Source organism: Otolemur garnettii, unplaced genomic scaffold, assembly GCF_000181295.1.
Source record: "Otolemur garnettii isolate 467f Iridium unplaced genomic scaffold, OtoGar3 scaffold00037, whole genome shotgun sequence".
In the NCBI taxonomy this organism is placed as follows: Eukaryota; Metazoa; Chordata; class Mammalia; order Primates; family Galagidae; genus Otolemur; species Otolemur garnettii.
Window position 1 is genome coordinate 8,218,257 of NW_003852432.1, and position 15,405 is coordinate 8,233,661.

A 15,405-nucleotide genomic window follows, 5' to 3' on the forward strand; every position below is an offset into this window, starting at 1 on the left:
AGAAATACAATATGAACTAACAAACAACTTATTAAAATTAAATTATATATGTAGCTCTTCAATGAAACAGATTTGTCTACATCAACTAAAATAAAGATGAACAAGAATCTTAGATCAAATAAGAATAGATCTTGAAGTAACAGTTGGAAGCCATTTTGTTTTTAGTATTTCAGATTTAAATTACAGGTCAGAACTTTCAAACACGGTCGTGTGATATTGGGCTGATGTTTTTGTCAGGTCAGGTGCAGGGAAAGGACAGCTGCTCTTCTTGGCAAAAGCACTGATCTTTTCTGCAGAAGAATAAGAAGACTTGTTTATTTTGTGGGTCTAAGCTTAAGTCTTTGCTAGAAGAATAAGATACTCCTATTGGATAACTAATCAGGGACATGAATTTTTTTGTTGAACCTTCTCTAATATTCTCCCAGAAAAGCTTCATGTATCAAATCTCAGATGCTTCTCAGACACTGTTCATCTTCTTCTTTCTTTCTTTCTTTCTTTTTTTTTAAGGGTCTTAAAAAAGGTCTTTTTTTAATTCCCTAAAGGTATTTTCTTGATTTTTTGCTAGCTGTGGCTATTTGAACTTAAGCATGTTTTTAGTGGCCTTTCTGTGTTTCTCTCCTTCCAAGGTTTTGGTGCCACAATCAGGGTAAATGGAATGGAGTCATCCAAGTTGTGCATCAATGCCAACATGTTAGTTCATCGACCAGCCCATCTGCTTCTTAGGGAGGTTGGAAAAGATCCATCCCACTAGAAAAGTGTTTATTCTTTCAGATGGAGAAGAAAAAAATGGAACACTGAGTTAATGGAGCTCCTGGATGAGGAAATCTCTGGGATTGTGGTAGTAGTTGAAAGAGTAACATCCATGGCACACAGTATGTGTGCTTCTTATGGCCAGTTTAGAAAAGATCACCATCCTTTTGATCTTGGACTTTACAATGAAGCTGTAAAAATTACCCATGAGCTCCCTCAATGTTTTCCTTTAGGGGTTGCTCAGTTTATCTGACCTTGATGAATTTTTTTATAATTGCAAGTGAGCAACATTAAAGACTAAAGGGAGGCCCTTCTTATTTGAGGGAGAGATTTCTATGATTCCTAATATTTAATTTTCTCTTTTTAACTTTTTCTTTACCTAACTTTAAATCATAAAATCTACCGCTTTAGATGAACTGGTATTTTGACAACTTTCACCTAAGTTGTTAGAGCTGCTTCTCCAAAACAGACACAAGAAAAGAGCAATTGTCTGAGTTTAGGTTTACCTGTTTTTAAGTAAAAATTAAAATGGTACATAGCAAAAAGACATGTTTTTAATGGAGTTATTTTGATTTAATTTTATTTGGTTCCATTTCTTTTGAATAATTATTTAGCTTATTTGTATTCATACCTCCTATCAGTGAGAATCACGTGTAGCAAAACAGTCAGTGGATAACAGCATGAAAAAGTATGTCCACAGAGCGGTGCTTGTGACAGAACAGGGGCCCATAAACACATACTCTTTTCCTTGCTCCATTATAAGAATCAGACTGTATCTTTACACCTCTCCCTCTCTTTCTCTTTCCCCTTTTCCTCTCCCCAGCTGTCCCTCTGTTTTTCTTTCTCTTCCCTCCTTTCTCTCTCTTCCCTTTCCTTCCTCCACATATACTCCATTCAGGAAGAGAGACATTACATAGTGTTCATAATATTCCCTTCCCTATTTATCTGACTTGGATAAACCTGTGTTATCTAACTAAGCTCACTTCAAATTGAGATTTCGAAACATCATGTCAGGCATGATGTAACATTTGGGCATGCATGAGATTATATTTACTAGAACGTCTGTGATTGCATCATACCTTTTGACTATTGCTTTCCCTTTTTTTTAGCAAACCTGATGTTCAAAAATCCTATAACCATAGCTAATCAGACGGCATCCTCCAAGGAAGAAAGTGAGTTTAAATTTCTGGACCTATTAATCTTCAATCAGCCTTTCATAAAACCTTCTCTTTGCACCTGGACATCATGAAAAAAAAAGGTTTATTTTATTCTTCCATACATCTACAAGGAAACAACATGAAGTCCTTTGGGACAGGCTCACATCCTTAAAAAGCCTATTAAAAATTCAACAGCAAATCAGCCATTCAGTGGGGTTTTACAGAAAATCTCCCTTGTTCTCAATGATAATCTAAGAAACTACCAGTAATTAGTTTTCTACCTTTAGGTCCTGCACATGTGAAATCCACTACATGTGATTAAAAATTTTCTTTTTCAAATCAACTCTCTGCTTTTGAACAGAAAAAAAAAAAAGAGAGAGTAAAAGAAAAAACCCCAAAGTTTACCAAAAGAAATTCTAGTCTCATGATATTTAGTATATCTATATACTTTGTGGCATTTTATTTTTCATAAACAAGCACCTTGCTTTCTATGAGGCTTCTTCAAACTAACTAAGGTTCTTCATTTTCATTATGGTCCATTGGTCCATTATCTGTGTCTCCATTAAAACTAGTTCAGTCCACCTATCCCAGACCATGATAGGAAATCAGTAACTTTAATATCTCCCAGGCTTAAATTCCCAAGTGGAAGCGACAGCAATTTCTTTAGGCCAGTTGGTCACCGGAAGACTAGGACTAATGGTTTTATCCAGGAAACTTAATCCTAAACTCATGATAGGGTGTGGATTTTGCAATAAGGTATCAATTTATTTTCTATATTTAGGACTTCTGATTTTCTATCCATGTTTAATAAATAAAACTGAAAATTAGCATTTTACCTCCTTTTTCTAGATCATAGCTTTAAATGGCTTATTTTTACCTTTTTCAAACTTCCAGCTGAAGTCAATATAAAATGATAATATTAGAGATATCATGAACGAGCATTTTCCAGATCAGTGGTTCTGGAATCACAAATTTGATGTGAGAAGTGAAAATAATGATGTCATATTCTCAGCTCAAAAGACTATTTAAATTGTTTTAGGTGAAACCCCAGCACCTCTATTTTTAATAAGTTCCTCGCATAATCTGAGTCCTGGTGGTCTTTAATCCTACACTGAGAAACATCACTCTCGACTTGCTAAACTCTATAATCTCTTAATTTTGAGAAGGTCTGATCAATTTATTTATATTTTCTATTAAATCTTTATATTATAACAATATTATTACTTTTCTTGATACAAATGTATGTGATATGACCAAATCAGAAAGAGTTTTAAATATTTTGTGAAATCAGTGGTGCAGCCATAGTTCACATAACCTGTTTATAAAGATCTACATTACTGGGCCAGCTGTGGTGGTTCATGTCTATAATCCTAGCATTCTTGAAGGCCATTTGATCACTTAATCTCAGGAGTCCAAGACTAGCCCAAGAGTGAGACTCTGTTTCTACTAAAAAATTGAACAACAACAACAACAACAAAAAAGTAGTTAAGCATTGTGTGTGTACCTATACTCCCAGCTACTCAGGAGACTGAGGTAGGAGTAGCACTTGAGCCCAGGAGTTTGAGGTTGTTGTGAGCTAGACTGACACTATAGCACTCTAGCCTGGGCTGGTTGAGTGAAGTCTCAATTAAAAAAAAAAAAAAAAAAAGGAAAAAAAAGGAAAGAAGGAAGAGAGAGAGGGAGGGAGGGAGGAAAAGGAAAGTAAAAAATTAGAAAAAAATTTGCAATGTACATTGCAAATTTCTCTTGGACCTTACTCTAAAAAAAAAAGAAAGAAAGAAACTCTTTATGAAATAAAATATCCTCTTTTGTTTCTTTGGCTGCCAAGAAATTCAGAGATTATTTTATGCTCAGTAATACTTTATTAAACATCATCTGTTAAATATGCTATATGTTATAAATATGTTGTGTTTGCCATCATTTTTCCTTTACCTTTAATACCCAGCATTGCTTATTTAATCATTTTGGTTTCTTTGACAGTAAACCGGTTCAAATCTTTGAAATGGGCAGAGTAAAGCATAATGAAGGAATACTTGCATACGTAATTTCAAACAAAGTTTGTCAGAGACATAGAATTTTTATAATTTGTAACCCAAATATGTTAAATGCTGACATTTCAACCTAAAAAAAGCTTTGTATAGTGACTCACAATTCCAATTTCTAACTAGGAAATGCCTCTTGATTTATGTTATCAATCAAAAACTCTTCACAATCAGTTTCTGTTTACTAGGATGACCCACTGCAGAGTTTTTCATATGGAAGAGAAATATGAACTATCTTTCACACCGTATTTTATAATATGTATTCAATAGTAACAATATAATAGCAGCTCCTCCAATAGAACCTATGTGCAAAGTAATGTTCAAAGACTTTACATATTTACATTTGATTTTCATAAAAGTCTTAACCTATTTTTAATCTTAGGCAAACAGAGTTTAAGTAACTTGATCAACAACCTTGTGCTGGCATCTTGGAGAGCTGATATTTCAATCTAGGCAGTCTCTTAATTTATTACCCTATTTATGTAAGATATTTTTGAGCAAATCATCAAAGAGTTATTTTAGGAGAAGAGATAGATACATACTTTTAAATAACATCTGGTAAGATTTTCAAAACAGATAAAGCAAAAAGGCCCCAAGTGTTACCAGGGAACCCTCCTTTAACTGAAGTTTATAGGCTGTTTTAAAAAACACAGAAATACACAATAGAAAATTTTGAATGGTTTTTCACTCATGCCTATCATCAACAGTTTCTTTTACAATTTTCCACAAAAATAAGAAGGAAAGTGTGTGTGTGTGCATGCATATTTGTGTATAAACATATATATAAGTAATATTTATTTACATGCCTACACATTTTGTATTGATGTATATTTGTGACTGTGTTTTCTAAGATGTATGTTTGAATATACATTACACATTCACACATATTTTAATAATGTTAAAACAGTATGTGCAGATCCAAAATTTAGGCACCGAATAATGTGAGAACTAATGAGGAATGCCTAGTGGTCTGTAAAGTGATTTCTTAATATATTCCGAGGTTGGCTTAAAATAGTGTATTTCAGAACATATTGCCAACATTTGCAATTTGACTGAAAAAAAAGGTCTCCCTCTAACTTCTTTTGAAATAAAATAATCTTACTTTTCATTTAGTTGATTATGCATGCATTCGGACTCTTTCTGTGAAAATAATAAAGTTCTTTCAAAAACTTGACAGGCACTTTCCTTATCACTGATCTATGACCATGCCAACCCTGAATCAAGCGTCATATTTCCATAAAAAAGAGTGGGTAGCCTTTTTCTAAATTACGTCCTTTTTCTTTGTAATAGGATATTTACTGCGTTATGTTCTGACATTTTGTATTATTAAATTCATGAAATTTTAAGCCAAAAGCAGAAATGCTGTATTAAAGAAAAACAGACAACAGATTAACATGTATACACTCCACATTAATTCAAACTAACTGCCATTTATTACAAGCCTGAAAAAAAAATTGCAAGATTATCCACGAAAGATTGAAAAGAACATTCATTTTAAGAATTTACTGAAAACGAAGTAATTCCCTTTTGACATTTATTCCTACATCCTATTTCGCAGTGATGTATCCCTTTCTGAATGCCTATGAGATGTTTTAAAATTAGCCCATTTTTTCTCACTATAGCAATGTTCTGATACAGCAGACAAGATTACTGGAAAGAATGTGAACCTTTTCTTCACTGTATATCTTTGCAAAAAATTATATATAACATTTAAAAAATACAATAAATTATCACGAAACCAGTTGAATATCAATTACAATACTCATTCTTAATTTCACAAGAAAACGTAAATCGAAGCCTTATGAATTATTTTTAAGTTTGATGTTCTTATTATTAGCTTGCATATGGTTAGCCTTGAATACAACACATATTGATGTTTATAAAATAATTCACATTTTGAAAATATAAATGCAGCATTTATCAGAGTTAATATATTTTTAGGCTGAAAAAGTAAAGAGTTCAAATACAAACCATGGAGTTTAATAAAATACAAGTTATAGTCGCTACACTTATATTTATTTCTCATCTCAAAAAGATCAAAGCTATAGCATGGGAGCAATATTCTTAATTTCTTATCACAACATGAATTTGTTTATCTGTATTACTAGTTAATAGTCTCCCATTAGATTAAAATTAAGTGTGAATCATTATCAGGGTTTTAATTATATTTAAGTATATTATGGGGAAACTTTTAGACTTACATATACAGTATGAAGTGTTATTGTTTTGATATGTTTTTAGTATTTCGTTTGATTATGGAGATACGTGTAAACCCGAGAAAGAAACATTGGGGGAGGGGGGATAACATTCTAGAATACTGTGCTGTATAAAACATTTGACTATAAGTGATCCCCCTGAAATCTAGCTTAGGTTCTTCCCCTAACTTATTCTGAATTTTATATAAAGTTCATGACTACACATCAATTTAGTTCCTTCTACTAAGTTTTCATATATCTTCTGTTAGTATCTTCAGGTTTGAATTGAGAAGTTATACCAAATGATATCTAACGAGCCCTATACATCGAAATTCCAAGATTTTAGTACAGAGAGCAGACAATCAAACCCTAGGGAACATCTATGGGGCTCATTCTTTTATGATGCAAAGTGTGTCTAAAGTAGAGCACTTGTAGATTGATTTAATTTAAGAAGTAGACAATACCCGTGCTTATTTTTCCTTCCAAAAACACCACTTTGGTGAGAAATGGAAATATTTTTATAAGTTTCAAAGTGCTATCTACAACATATGCTTAAGAATTTCCTTTTCCCAAAATGCATTAGGAGGATATAGGGTTAGATAGCCTGAAAATTTCTATAGCATGATGAAAGTAAACTGATTTCCCATTCAAAGCTGACAAAAGAGAGTAATTAGGAGAGTGTAACTGTTATTTTCCAGCTTTATTACATGCAAAGGACAGGGAATTCCAGGATGTTTTCCGTTGTAATGCTCTTCATAAATCCTAGCTTGCCTAATCAGGGAACATACCTATAGAGGGAACTGCTGGGGAGGGTGTAGAATCATCTGGAGGGCAGATGTTTTCCTGGAAACAGTAGGCCAAAGTGAGAAGACACAGTGGATTCTTTTAGATTCAGGAATTACTTTTTTACCTTTTTTTTTGAGACAGTGTCTTATTTTGTTGCCCACATACGAGTGCAGTGGCATGAACATAGCTGACTGCAGCCTCAATCTGCAGGGCTCAAGTGATTTTCCTGCCTCAGCCTTCCTAGTACCTGAGACTACACATGCCTGCCACCAGGTCTCACTGAGATGCTCATGCTGGTTATTTTCAAAATTTGTCATCTGGCAAGTATACACTTTTTTTTTTTTTTTTACATTTTTATGATGTTAATCCAATTTGTGTTCTCCTAAACCCATCTCTCCAGTTATCCATTCCTGATTATGTTTCATTCTCTACCCATCGTGATTATTAAAATACTGTCTCTGCAAGTTTTCATTATATATCTTCTGTATGCATAGTCCCAATTTGATTTGTTGAAAATGCACATCTCATGGAAATTATCATAGATTTTAAGACATGTAAGCTATTCTTTCTTTCAAACTCACAAAAATAACAAAACACCAGGAGGGGATATAAATATGCACCTACTACAGCGTGAAAAAGAAAAACAAAAAGGAGAAAAAAAATGAAAGAAAATCCTTTAAACAGAATTCAAATGTATATGCTATTTTTGACACTAATATTAGAATTGACAGTTGTAAGTATGAAAATCTATATTCAAAATAAACAATCATCCACAGTCAGTTCCCAAACAGCTCCATATGTATGGAGCACCAGATTTCATTCTTTTCGGTTAAAAGTTAGAATTCACTTTTTAATTTGAATTGGCTTTATTTTTGTTAGGGAGGAATAATTTAATTGCACATTATAAAATACTTCATTTTTGGACAATCTCGTGAATAATTTGATATGTTTTAAGCTAACGTTTAAGTATAACAAATCTAATGAAGGATGAAAATTTATATATGGTACAGAAGCTAACTTTAACATGACCATTTAAAAATGTTTTAAATGTTTGCTCCTTTGAATATGGGAATTCCTATCCCACCCCTACTCTGTTCACAGATCTTTAATGTAGACTTTTCATCGTGAATAAAAACAGAAGTCTTTCCTAGGACTTGGAATGCCTCACATCATTTCTTCCTAACTTCCTTTCAAATTTCATTTGCCACGAAGCCCCTTACTTCCTTTGCTTTAAATTCAGGGACGTTAGGTGGACTATACCAAACTTTCTCCCACCCTAAAGACTCTGTTTTTCTTTTCTTTCTTTCGCCAAAGGTCTTCATTCATAACATCATTTCAATTACCATCGGCTCAAAGGCCACTCCCTTGGAAAGATCTTATCTATGCTCTATCCCATATAGCAGGCTTCTTACTCAGATTTACCCATTTCTACCCGGCGCCATACATATTATATGTTTATATATTCATTTTCTGCTTCTCCCACTATTATAGTTCTCCAGGGTTCTTAAGGTTGGAAATTTGGCCATGTTTAATCCCATGGTCAGTGACAGGTAACAAGTGATCAACTAAAGTCTGGTAAATTGAACTGAACCTTGCGAGTTACATTTTGATTTCCTGAGAGTATGTTCCCGCATTACTTTTGAGTTCAAATAGCACTATTCTTGGTATGCTTAAAAGTGAAGAGAATGAAATAAATGGAAGAATTGGATCCACATAAAATCTAAAAAGATGAGATCTTTTAATTTTAGAACAAAATCTTACCATTCTATTTGACATTAACTTGTCATCCAACTTCTTCAATGTTATTTTTTTTCTCATTACTAACTTCTGATAAGTCACTCCCTACTTTTCCCCACACTTCTTATGATTTGGATCCTCTTTACATAACAAACTTGTCAAAATTCCCCAAGCAAAATGGAGTGTGCTATGCCAGAATATGTACCTACATTTATATTTACATTTTTTGCACTTGCCTTTTAATCCCTTAGAATGTGAACTTCATCCTGACAGATATTACATCTATCTCACATGTCATTTATAGATAATAGTTCACTATTTTTAAACAATTCTATTTTATGCATAAATGAGTGTTACTGTGCAAGAAATAGAATGCCTTTCTAGTGATGAAGTGTCATCAAAGTACATTTTTGGCCCATGGGCTCCCTGAGTTGCTCATCTTTAGATAGCGAATTAAACTTATAACAGAAGGAAATATATTTCTGCACTGATTCGCTTGTCATGAAGTATCTCCGTATGCTTTTCAGAGGCATCTGCAACTTACCTAGCCTTCACCAGAAAGCAAATTGATGAAAAAAGAGCCACAGACAGCTGATTAATTCCAAACTGTGCAGAAAAGTCAGTTATGGGTGAAAAAGTGGAGGTCTTCTAATCCTTTGCAGTTATAAGGGAAAAACAAAACGGGTGTAGTATATTAGAAGACAAAATGTTTAAATAATAAGTTTAAATATTTTTACCACTGAACAATGGGAAATTAATTGGCTTGGATTAGTATAGGATTGCTAATGTTGAGACGGCCCAGCTGCACTGCTAAGCAGCTAGCTCTCAATGGGGTACGAGGTTCATCTCCCGCCATGATCAGCAACATATTAACAGAGACATTTTCCTACATTTCAACACTGGGCGAGGTAATGAGTTCCCAAAAGGTATAAACTCAAACCTCCAAAACTTTTCTGCGTAGTTAGGAAGTTTACATAAAGATTAAAAGCATAAATTACATTTAACATGGCAAGGGTAATTCCAGCTATAGAACATGTGAGGTTGGGAACTTGAGAATTTTTCATGGAGAATGTCAATGTAAAGATTGATTCTTAAAGGAGAAAACTAAGGACAAAACATTCAAATCGAATCTACTACAGTAAAGAGCAGTGTATATGTACACAGAAAGGGTGTTCTACCCCTGGTTTCCTTCAGGACTAGACAACATCTCATAACATCAAATCTAACTACTGAAGCTAGTCTCAGAAGACAATACTTTAAAACACACACACACACACAAATATCTCTATGCTCATAAAACAGTGTAAGATATATAGGAGAGTGGTATCAATTTATTATTACAGTTCTAGGAAAAATTATGCTCCCTTTTCAGTGAATGTGCTTTTCACCATACTTGTTCTTTCAATGCAAAGGAAGCTAAAATGTACCTTTCTAATGACTCAGAGGCCAATTCATTTGGGCAATTAGGACAAAACAACTGATTTTCTTATACTTCTATTGGGCCCAATAACATAATCACCACTGAGTAGCTTGCCTCCAAATGACCTGAAAGATCACTGGATGAGGACACAGTTTTTCTCTATCAGTTGGGTACCATCAGGATAAACCCTAGTGGTGTGTGATTAAATGCCAAAGCAGTAGTGATACTGAAGAATGTGGAAAGAGTGAGTCACAGACAATAGAAGTAGAAAAGAAATGCACTGTATTCATGGAATAGCCAACCTATTCTCTCTCACCATGTAGCATCAGCAGCAACACCCTGATAATTACTAAAGCACCTTTCTAGATAATGTTGTACATGTAAGATCTGCAGCTAAAAATGAGTAAAAAATAAAATTTCAAAAAATACTGCTGCTATTTAGTTATCTAACTATGCTAAGGCACAAAATTTTTGTGTGTGCGGAATTATGAATTTTAAATAAATAACAAAATGAATTTTCTTATACCAGCAATTAAGAGAGCAAGTCATAGGAAATTTAAACTTCAGTAAGTTACTTTGAAAGATGAGTATAATTAGGAGGAAAGTTTAGAATTAAATGATATCATTCTAAAAATAAAGTGAAATGACTGTAATCTAAAGGAAAACTCTGAAAATAAAAAAGAATAATACAACAGACTCATGAAAAATGAGTAAGTGGCCCTTTCTCTAGGCTACCACATTGGGAAAACACATATTACCTCTTTCTAAAATACCTCTCTGTCTGGAAACTAATATAGAAGGTGAGAAAATACATATATTGTTAAAATATTAGGTCAAATATCATCTCTTATTCAAATGATGGGTAGAACACAATAAAAACACTTAAGAGTGGTTCCTTGTAATGCTGAAAGAGGAATACATACCAGCACATTTCTCTGCGTTCCTTAGAAGCTCAATTTCAACTCTCATTTCAACTAACATTTTCTTTTTTGTTGTTGTTGTTGTTTTTGAGAGAGAGTTTCAAGTTGTCGCCCTCGGTAGAGTGCCGTGAGGTTGCAGCTCACAGCAACCTCAAACTCTTGGGCTTAAGTGATTCTCTTGCCTCATCCTCCCAAGTAGCTGGTACTAGGTGCCCACCACAACACCTAGCTAGTTTTTTGGTTACAGTTATCATTGTTGTTTGGTGGGCCCGGGCTGGATTCAAACCCACCAGCTCTGGTGTATGTGGCTGGTTCCCCAGCCGTTGAGCTACAGGCACTGAGCCCAACTAATATTTTCTATGAAGAACTTTTCGCTAATGTTTCATAGTATGTCAAAACAAAAATGGATGTTACCTCACAGTATGGCTCCTCAGCAGAAAAGAAAAAAAAGTTTAGGTGATGCTTCCCACACTTTGATGATTATTATATTAGCAGTAGAGAAATAGAAAAAAATTCCATCCATTTTCACTAATAGACGGGTATACTGAAAATCTCTATGTAAATAATTCTGAGGTTATACTCCCAACAATCCCAAAGCTATGTAATCATAATAGTTATACCTAACAGAAGACTGTTACAAGTTTCTCCTTCTTTTTAAATAATATTTCTAACATAATATTCCTATGGATCATAGATATAAAAATATATGTGTATATAATACATTATGCCTCTTCAAAAAAAAGGTATTTCCCTAATATGTTGCCGGGAAAATTGCTGTGAAAAATTATTTTGCTTTTTCTATTTTCTTAAAATACTAATTCACAAAACCTATAAAAATTGAAAAAATAAAAGAGGTAGGTTTGAGGGTCTTATTGACTAGACAACAACACTGAGTTTTCTGGGAGCAAAGATGTAGTTCTATTACATTGGTTTCAGATGAATATGTAATATAAATTAACTTTCTGTTTCCCAAAATTTCTTTAGAAATCAGAGTATGTTTTATATAGGTAAAATCACAAAATTTCATTATAAACGTCATAGACAAGCCATCTATGCAACTTTCTTTCCAATATTGAACATTTTGATGGAAACAACAGTGTTTTAAAGTTAAAGAAGTGGTGCAGACCACAGATGTATTTCTTAAATCCTTCAGGTTTTAGTAGTAATATGTCTTCCTTAGAAAAACTCTCCAAATGTTTGGTAATCATGACCAAGAACGCAAACACTGCCTAACATAACAACTCTTGAAATTATTTAATATGCCACAGGACACTACCACTGGCTCCCAAGTCACATGCCTAAGATACTATAGGAAACTGGAGTTCCACCCTGTTGAACATATTTTTACGAAATAGTTTTTGATTTTTGATGAATATTTGTTAATTTCCTAATTTTGGCAACATTTGAATTCTACCATCTAAATGAAAATAACAATTAGACACCATCTTCCAAAAGGCTTTAGGACGAAAGAGGAGAGTTCTAGGTTCTTTTTCTACACAGTTTGAGACAGTAATTAAGGCTTACGTTATGGAAAGGGGAGCCGGATGAGTAAAAGGATATCTTAGGGCCCTACACAGGTCATAAAGAAAGAATAAAATTGAGAAACCAGATCTACCGGACCACTCTAAGTGTTGTTGTTCTTTTTTTTTAATCTGACACTTCTTTTCATTGATTTGTTAAAATTGTGCTTTTGATGTTTCCTACTTAATGAATAGGAAATGGGATAGGCTTTAAACCAGGTGTCCTCAAACTATGGCCAGCAGGCCTCACGCGGCCTGACTAGGACATTTATCTGGCCCGCTGGGTGTTTTTGCTGCCGCTGCCTGTCCTGCTTAGTAGCTGACCCATCCTGGGGCCCACAGTCCAGCCTTCCAATGGTCTGAGGGACAGTGAACTGGCCCCTGTTTAAAAAGTTTGAGGACCCCTGCTTAAACCATAAAGTATTCATTTTGCTGGCAGATCAAATAATTACTTACATAAAAGCAAGATCAAGGTATAGTCTAATGATATAGTTGATATACATATTTGAGGGAGCAAAAAAACTAGATGAATTCACCATAGTTCTATGATAGATGTGCTGAGTCTTCAGATGAAAAAACTAATTGAATACAGTCTAATATGGCCAGAGTTGCTGCAGATCCACCAGTCCTGAATGACAAAGCTCTTGGTTATTTATCTCATGCAGATAATGTTGATATGAGCTGGAACTTTTGATAACTACTCTCCATGATCACATTTTCATTTCTATTATCACTAATTGATAAATATTAACTCCACCAAAAATAATAACCATATAAAAAAGGCCAGAAATTATAATGGAAAATCCTTGATGGTCTTTAAGATACAACTTGATATTAGCTCCAACTACTACATATTTTCCAGAAAGTATCTCTCTCACACTTCACCCTCTAAGTATAAAGCCATAGTATAAAACAAAAAGTTAGGGAATTACTTTTGTAGAATATTTTCTAGTTTTAAATAATGCTGTTGAGCCACAATAAAACCAAAGATAAGACAGTTAAGGGGCAAGGTTTATAAGAATCTATTTTTCCAGGGAGTGAAAATATATTAAACATATTTTTATGAGAAATTAAAGACATTCTCCTAAGAAACTTTGCCATATTACAAAGTATATGATTTGTTAAATATCCTTACATAGCATCATTTTGATGGCATCAACATCTCTACATTTCAGAATTAAGACTGATATATTCCATCAGGATCATTAATTAGCTTAATTTCCTGATAATTAAATTTTTCAACTTCAGTGAAATTTAACTCTTAAAAGCAACTCCCATTTACTTCTAAGCTCTGAGAAACTCTATGTATTTACTCCTTCTACTCCACGCACTTATGGGACATGTGAAATAACACCCTGACGGAATTTACTAGGGCATTATGATTCTGTTTCTTAAAAGATTTCAGAAAGTAAATTACTTTAAGGATTTTATTTATATAATAAAAATTGGCATTAGCGATTAACATTTACTCATTTTATCCTGAAAACAAAAATGAACTTCAAGATCAAATAAAAAAATGGAAAGTCATTTCAGGAATCAGTTTGAAATAATACTAACTTCACAAGTGTAGTAGAGAACTTTTAGCTAAATGAAATCAGCATCTCATTAATGTTCATCATAAAATCTATATCCAATCATATAGACAGCACATAACATTTCAATTACTCACTTATATCTCATGAAAATCAATGCCATAGACAACAATATTTTAAAGTGCATTTCCTTTTAATATTTCTTCTTTTATGTCCTCTTCTCATAGAATCCTCATTTGTATTCCAATTTAAGGCCATGGCAGTGATTTGCACTACTCAATTGTCCTTAATAATGATTTCAAACGATGAAAAGATAAGAATACAAAACAAGCAACAAATAAAACCTCTTTGATAAGGAATAAGCACCCATACTACTAAGGTACACTGCACTGTTTTAATCCGTCACAAAAATCACCAACAGGATAAAAGGGAAATATAAGCAGAATATGGATTTTCACTAATTTATTCCTCAAACTGGAGCAGTACATCTTCAAAATATTTGAGAGTAAACGAAAATCATAAATCACTGCATTTCACTTTACTATATTTCCTTGATTAACTCAGCCCAAAATTCTTCACATAGAAAATATTCCTTTAGTTGGCCATACGATAACATGACAAACTCTGACCACCACAATATGTCTAATAAAATTAAGTTGACTTTAACTACAGTGTCACTTAAAAAAGCCAATTAAATTAGCCAGAAACACACAACTTAAAGACCAGCCTTTTTTTCTTACAGCTATTACCACATCCTATTGAACTGATTACCTAGGCAAGAATAGCAACAGAAACCTGAAGAAAAGGCACTAACATTCCTCCCTGGCTTATCTAAGAACTCATAAAAGTAAACGGCTCTCACCATTTCTTTTTATTAGATTCTCTCCTATGTAAAATGCTACTACCTTTCTGCAGTTTGATTAACATTATTAATCATTTAATACCTTTCTTTTTGCCTATCATATAAAAAATCTTTAATTCTAGCTGGAGAAGTCTATTTTTAAAAACATGAATTCAGAATATGCCCCTTAAGTTGCAAAGTGTCAGTACCCCCAAATAAAAGAAGCCACAGAAGAGTTCTAGAAGGAAATAAGGACCCAACATTTTATAACCCGACAAGCCTTGGGTGACCCTCAATCTTACCAGACACTGCTTTATCTTCTATGTGTATTTAATGGGCCTGGGCCCATTGCCTGATGGGATCTCTAGCTTCTAAAGAAAAAAATGTGTGGATGACAGTCATTTGCGTCTTTTTTTGAAAGTCTGAACCTAGTGTTCTAAATATGTTGCAAATATCATTCCACTATATATTGTAAAATCGATCCGTTTCAGTCCTGATAGTCGGA

The 15,405-nt window shown here is 33.6% G+C and overlaps 1 protein-coding gene across 1 annotated transcript in view; it reads right to left on the minus strand.

Annotated features, from left to right (window-relative positions):
- The window catches only part of KCND2 (potassium voltage-gated channel subfamily D member 2), a 483,669-nt gene that overhangs the window by 465,588 nt on the left and 2,676 nt on the right, over positions 1-15,405 (minus strand). The gene's annotated exons all lie outside the window — the stretch shown is intronic.